The 6,674-nt window shown below is 44.3% G+C and overlaps 1 pseudogene; it reads left to right on the plus strand.

The window, feature by feature from the left end:
• The first annotated feature begins 1,074 nt into the window (after positions 1–1,074).
• LOC142439998 (nucleolar and coiled-body phosphoprotein 1 pseudogene) lies at positions 1,075–3,392 on the plus strand (annotated as a pseudogene).
• Positions 3,393–6,674: the final 3,282 nt, after the last annotated feature.

The following is a 6,674-nucleotide window of genomic DNA, read 5'->3' on the forward strand; positions in this document are numbered from 1 at the left end:
CTGTTAAAAACCTTTTGCTTCATATGGTTTCAGACAGGTCTAAAACTTTTTGTTGTTATTGCTTCCTGCAAATACTCCTTTAAACCTGAGTTCCCAAAGTTCAGGGATCTCATTTCTGTGTGGAGGGAGACTTGAGATTTTCTAGAACAACATCTGTGGTTGATGGATGCAAAGACACTTGGTAGTGTGGTCATTTATCAATATATGAGAGATGAGTGATTCTAAAATTGTAATTATTTCAGGAGAGTAATGATGATCCACTTTAAAGCCTCAATGTCTAATTTGTAAGGGAAAGATTTTGAAATTAATGTCCCTGGAAATTTTTTATGTATATGGAGAATATGACGAAATTTTCTCAAAAAAGTTTTGTGATTTGAAGATATATTGCCCTAATTAGTTCTTTTTCTTTATTCATCCACTAACCCCGTTATTGAGAAATTATTTATTATATACAAGGTCACCATCAACCATTGCTGACTTGATGGTAGAAAACATCTATTTAACATGAGCCCAATACAACCACTACCCAATAAATAATCCCAATATTAGGAATCCAAGAGTAGGAGGAAGAAATACAATATCAGAATCAGTTTGCTCCACAAATCTCACATGACACATATTGGTTTGTTGGTAGAAAAGCGGGGTTGTCCTTTAACAACTGCCCCTTCATTACATAGGTTTTGCTTTAATGTTGATATTTCTCTGAATTGGTCCTTCTCCACCTTTAAAATGACAAATTTGGGGATTCAATGCCATTATCTATTGAGTTATTAAACAGGCTCTTTGTTCCCCTCTGTTAAAAATAAAGGTGGGGCAAGAAGGGGAGAAAGGGGAAACTGATCACAATGATCAACACATAAACACACACACACACACACACACACACACACACACATACATCCTAGGGGGACGAACAACAGAAACCAAGGGGGAAGGGAGAGAGCGGTCGGTATCAGATATGAAAATAATAATTTATGACTTATTAAGTAGTAACAGTGGGGGGGGGGCGCTGATACCTAGAGCTCAAAAGAAAGTAAATGTCTAGAAAATAATGATGACAATATATGTACAACTATGCTTGATAAAATTGATATACGGGGGGAAAAAAAACGTCGTGACGCGCGTCTCCTGGAGGTGGCCGCCAAGTTTGCCAAGGCGACCGGCACTACCTATCAGGATGCCAATGCCTCTTCCCTCTTGGACATATACAGTTTCTGACTCAAGTCCAACAAGGCTCCAAAGCAGAAGTTACAAGCCAATGGGCTTGTCCCTCAGAAGGCGAAAAAGACTTCCTCCAGTGACAGCGGTGAGGACAGCAGCGACGAGGAGGAAGCCCAAGTGCCTCCAGCTTAGAAGGCTGCAGTAGCTGCCAAGAGGGCCAGTCTGCCCAGGACCCAAGAAAGGCTGTAGCCAAAGCTTCGGAGAGCAGCAGCAGCAGTGACGAATCCAGTGAAGATGAAGAGGGGGACAAAAAGAAACGGCCTGTCCAGCAGAAGGGAATCAAGCCCCAAGCTCAGGCAGCCAAAGCTCCACCCAAGAAAGCTGAGAGCTCAAGTTCCGATTCGGATTCAAGCTCCGAGGATGAGGCACCAAAGAACCCGAAGCCAAAGACAACGCCCGTGCCAGCCAAGGCCCCAGTGAAAGTCCTAGCCAAACCAGGCACACGAGTTCAAGCTGCACCTAAGGTAGCCAAGGGCAACGCCGCGAGCAGCAGCAGCAGCAGCGATGACTCAGAGGATGAGAAGGCAGCAGCCAGCTCTAAGCCTCTACCGAAAAAGCAACTTGTAGCCAAGGCCCCAGCGAAGGCGGTCTCCACCCCTGGCCCGGACAGTTCCAGCAGTGAGGACTCCTCCAGTGAGGAGGAGGAGGAACACAAGCAGCCCGTCAAGAAAAAACCAGGACCCTACAGCTCAGTGCCTCCGCCTTCGGCTCCTCCACCAAAGAAGTCCCTGGGGACCCAGCTCCCCAAGAAAGCCGCGGAGAAGCAGCAACCCGAGGACAGCAGTGAGGAACGCAGTGACGAGTCTGATTCTAGCTCTGAGGAAGAGAAGCAGCGCCCAGCAAAAGCAGTCATCTCTAAAGCAGTTGCTAAGCCAGCGCCAGCCAAGAAGGCAGCAGAGAGCTCTTCAGACAGCTCAGACTCGGACAGCTCAGAGGATGAGGCTCCCGCCAAGCCAGTTGGCACCACCAAGACTGCCCCAAGTAAAGCGCCTGCAGTGGCCAAACAGCCTGCCACTAAGTCCTCCACACCTGCCAAGCAGCCTGCCGGCAGTGGCCCAAAGCCTTTGGCCAGAAAGGCAGATAGCAGCTCCAGTGAAGAGGAGAGTAGTTCACCCAAGAAGGAGGAGGAAAGGGCGAAGATGACGAAGAAGTCTGTAGCCACCTCGAAGCCCAAGGTGGTGGCCAAAGCAGCTCCAGCTCAGCCCGCCAAAGCAGCCCCTCAGGGAGGCGGGGACAGCAGTTCTGATTCCGACAGCTCCAGCAGCAAGGAGGAGGAGGAGACCTCTAACCCCCAGCTAAGGGGACACTGCAGACGGCAGCAGTGACCCCTGCCAAGCCAGCCTCTAAGAAGACAGTGGAGGCGGAGAGCAGCAGCAGTTCTTCCTCTGATGACTCCAGTGAGGAGGAGGAGGAGGAGAAACCCAAGGGCAAGGCCACTCCCAAACCACAGACCCCCAAGGCCAATGGCACCTCTGTTCTGACAGTGGAGAATGGAAAGGGAGGTGGAGACAATGAGGAGGAAGATGGAGCAGTTTCCAAGCCAGAAAAGAAACGGAAGCAGAATGAGGCTGCCAAGGAGGCAGAGACTCCTCAAGTCAAGAAGCCGGAGCTCCAGACCCGCAACACATTTCCCAAAAGGAAAAAAGGTGAGAGAAGGAAGGGCGTCGTCCCCCTTCCGAAGAGTCAGGGAAGAGGAAATTAATGTGGACGCTCGCGTGGCAGACAACTCCTTTGATGCCAAGCGAGGTGCAGTGGGAGACTGGAGGGAGCGAGCCAATCAAGTTCTGAAGTTCACCAAAGGCAAATCCTTCCGTCATGAGAAAACCAAGAAGAAGAGGGCCAGCTACCGAGGAGGCGCCATCTCCGTCCAGGTCAACTCCATCTGTCGTGACAGGAGGAGGTGATGCTCCAGGGTCACTCACTTTCCTCAGTGGACCGGAACTCTTCGCTCTCTTCAGGGCAGCGTGATGTGCATACGAAGACTGGGCTGCGGGACACCCTCTCGGGTCCTGTGTGAGCGCCTGGTTTTGCCCAGGTCTGTGTCCGTGTTCCGTAGCAGAGCCACGCGGAGGGGCAGCACCACGCTCCTCTTGAAGAGAACTTGTTTCAGCCTCCTCCCCTTTCTGCCTACAGGTGGAAGTCCTCCGACTGGGGGGTTTGTATTGTTTTATATCGAGTCACTTCCTGCGGATTGTTGTTGTAATTTTCAGAGGCGAGTTCCCACAGATTAAATTTTGGCTGTTACCTAAAATGTAAAAAAAAAATTGATGTACGGATTATTATAACAGCAATAAAAGCTTCCAATAAAGTGATATTTTAATTTAAAAATTCAAAATAAAGTGCTCTTGTGGTGTTGGAAGAACTGGTTGCCATTGACTAGCTTCACTATGTCAAGAATAGATCTATTAATCAAGGGAACAGGCTTCTTCTTTTGACATTTGCCTCTTTTCACCTTTTGATGCAAAACCAAAAGAAATGCAATTGTGTGGATATAATTCCATATGAGAGCAGTAGTTATTGCATTCACTACTTTCTCCCAGGAGACTGAAAGCACAAACATCTATCCTCTGAATTTATTGGAATTAAGATTTTCACATTCCAATAGCCAGAATGGTTTGGGACCACGACAGGAGCACAATGGCAGCTCAGAAGTAATGCTTAATAGCTTTATAATTAAACTCACTGTGGAGGAGCGCCCTTCTGATTTCCATATTGTTGTTTAGCCAAGATAAAACTCTCAGCGGCATAAGTGGGGGTTTCTAAACTCAAATTCTCAAAATGGCTTTGAAAAGGTGGTTATAAATACCAACGACTCTCTTATTCAAAAGCAATCTAAAATTCTCTGGGACAACAATGCTAATGTACTAGATGGACTCTCAGCTTGAAGATTATGGCTTCATATGCCATATGATAACCTGAAGGAAAATTGGTGATTACACTGAGCATATAAAAGCAAAAATTTCATTCCCAAATACCACATGGTAATTTCAGAATGATTCTAAAGAGTCTAAAAGAGCAGAAGAGTAGAATTTGTTCTCTATTTTTTCCCAACCCAGTTAGGTAGGGATTAGAAGAGGTTAAAAAAAGTGTTCTCTTTCACTCTATTTCTTTTCTAGTTAATTTCAACTCTTCCAGTCAATTCACAAAATTAGCTCCTCATAGGATCTCTTTCCTAAAAATGAAAGTCCTAAAGTAGAGGGAAAAATACCCATAGAAAAGAGGTACATATAGGAGATGAGTGGGGGGGCTTAATGGATCCCTCTTCTTTCTTTATATCATCATAAGGTTATATTGGCTTATAACTAGTAGGTTTTTATAACTACAAATTCTTTATAGGAAGCCATTGCTTTTCAAGTAAAACTTATAACCCGACACAGAGAATCAACATGAAAATTTGGACAAGCTTTAAAATACTGGCATGCAAAATCAAGAAATGAGAATTTGACAGCTGACACTGACCTGAAAACTGCAATATACAAAACAATGTGGGGACAAATTCTACTTGTTAGCTTATTTGTGAGTGTTTTCATAAAACTGATGGAATATATAGTTTGCCTCTTAGGGGAGACGTCGAATGTATGTAGAGATGAAGTTTTAAAATTCTCAATACCATTTGTGTTAGGCTGAGTTGTCTAGAGAAACTAGTCCAGTGGTACTCATCTATGTATGAGAAATAGCTTTATATAAAGAATTAATTATATATCAAAAGGCATCCCAGCTCAGTCCAACTCGTGTTCATAAGTTGGATGCTAGTCCATCAATCCTTCTTCAGACTCATGTCGGCAAAAGCCAGTGAGGCAGAGAAATACTTCAGAAAGCAGGGAGATCACAGGCTTGTAGATGCAGGGTCCTGTAGATCAAAAGGTCAGTGTAAGCATGTCAAGCCTCTGACAATTATTGATCACAGAGTCCCAGCCTAGCAGGAAGGTGGAGAAGCATAGATCATTTCTGTTCAACTTGCTCTTATACAAAAAGTTTATGATACCTGCTAGGTGTCATCAGGCTGTGACTTGGTTGACAGGCTTAATTCCATCCCTAGCCAGGAGTGTCTAGTTGACATAATCCCTAACTATCACACCATTCATGTAATATTTGAAAACTTATTTCAAGAAAAATTTCCCTAAGTTCAAATAAGAGGGAAGATGCCACATTAAGCAATACCATGCAATAAACTTTTCTTTAATGTAAGCAGGTGCTTTGTAGCTTAAGAATATAAATCAACATTCTTTGGAATAGACAGGGCCTCGTTCACAGACTTCATTGAAATAATGGAAGTATTCCCATGATGCAGCATGATATCTATGCTGACATTGGAGTCTGCACATATCCTGAGGGCATCATACTTTGATGTCATTCGATTTCCTCTGCCCGTTCAAGAATGTAAGCCTGAAAAGCAGATGGAAACAATACACTGAGTCACTCTACCAAAAAGAACTAATCAACGTGGTGCTGAAGGAGGAAGTTGAAGCGTCACTGAAAGCATTAGGTAAAAATAAGGCTCCAGGACTTGATGGAATGCCAATTAAAATATTTTAGCAAGCTGATGAAGCACTAGAAGCACTCATTAGTGTATGTCAAGAAATTTGAAAGACTGCTACTTGGCCAAATGGAAAGAAGAGATGCATATTTGCACCCATCCCAAAGCAAGGTAACCCCAACAGGAAGCTTGAATTATAAACAAATATTGATAACACATGCCAATAAAAGGTTGCTGCAGGTAATCAAGAAGCCAGAACAAAAATTGATGCGTTTGAATTATGGTGCTGGTGAAAAATATTTAAAGTACCATGGACTGCCAAAAGACAAAACAAATAAACAAATCTGACTTGGAAGTAGCACAACCAGAATGCCCCGTAGAGGCAAGAATGGCAAGACTGTCTCATGGACTTTGACCACGTCAGGAGGGTCCAGTTCAACACTAACAAAGGCTCCGCAAGATCTTATCCATAGACATGTTTTGTTCCACCATTTAACCTGCTCAGTGTTTTAAATATTAGACAATATTTACACATCACAAACATTTACACAATGGTACAGATTTCTGCTTTACTTGAAAAGTCATCTCCGTCAAACTTGGATCTCTATTCCAGACTGTAACACTGTGGCATTAGGTCTAGAACTGCAGCCCTTCTCTTATATGGCATGCATTCTCCATTCTGAACCGGTCCCTTCGCACTGCACATTTTCCCCTTAGAGAAATAGGCCAATTCTTCTATAGTTATAGTCTTAGGATTATACTCTCTTCAGTTCTGGCTGGTATGTACCTAGCTCCTATTTTACCATGTCCGTATCCCACCGCCCCCACCCCAGTCCTAAACCTTTCCAATTATCCAACCGAGGACACGCCACCTTTGCCTATGTTCAATTGTACCTTGAAGACTAAAGGTACCGACTGAGGCCTCTGAAAAATGAGTCATTGGGGTCCAAGGAGAAGTTGGCCAAACACTTTTCAA

Source organism: Tenrec ecaudatus, chromosome 2 (assembly GCF_050624435.1).
Source record: "Tenrec ecaudatus isolate mTenEca1 chromosome 2, mTenEca1.hap1, whole genome shotgun sequence".
Lineage (NCBI taxonomy): Eukaryota > Metazoa > Chordata > Mammalia > Afrosoricida > Tenrecidae > Tenrec > Tenrec ecaudatus.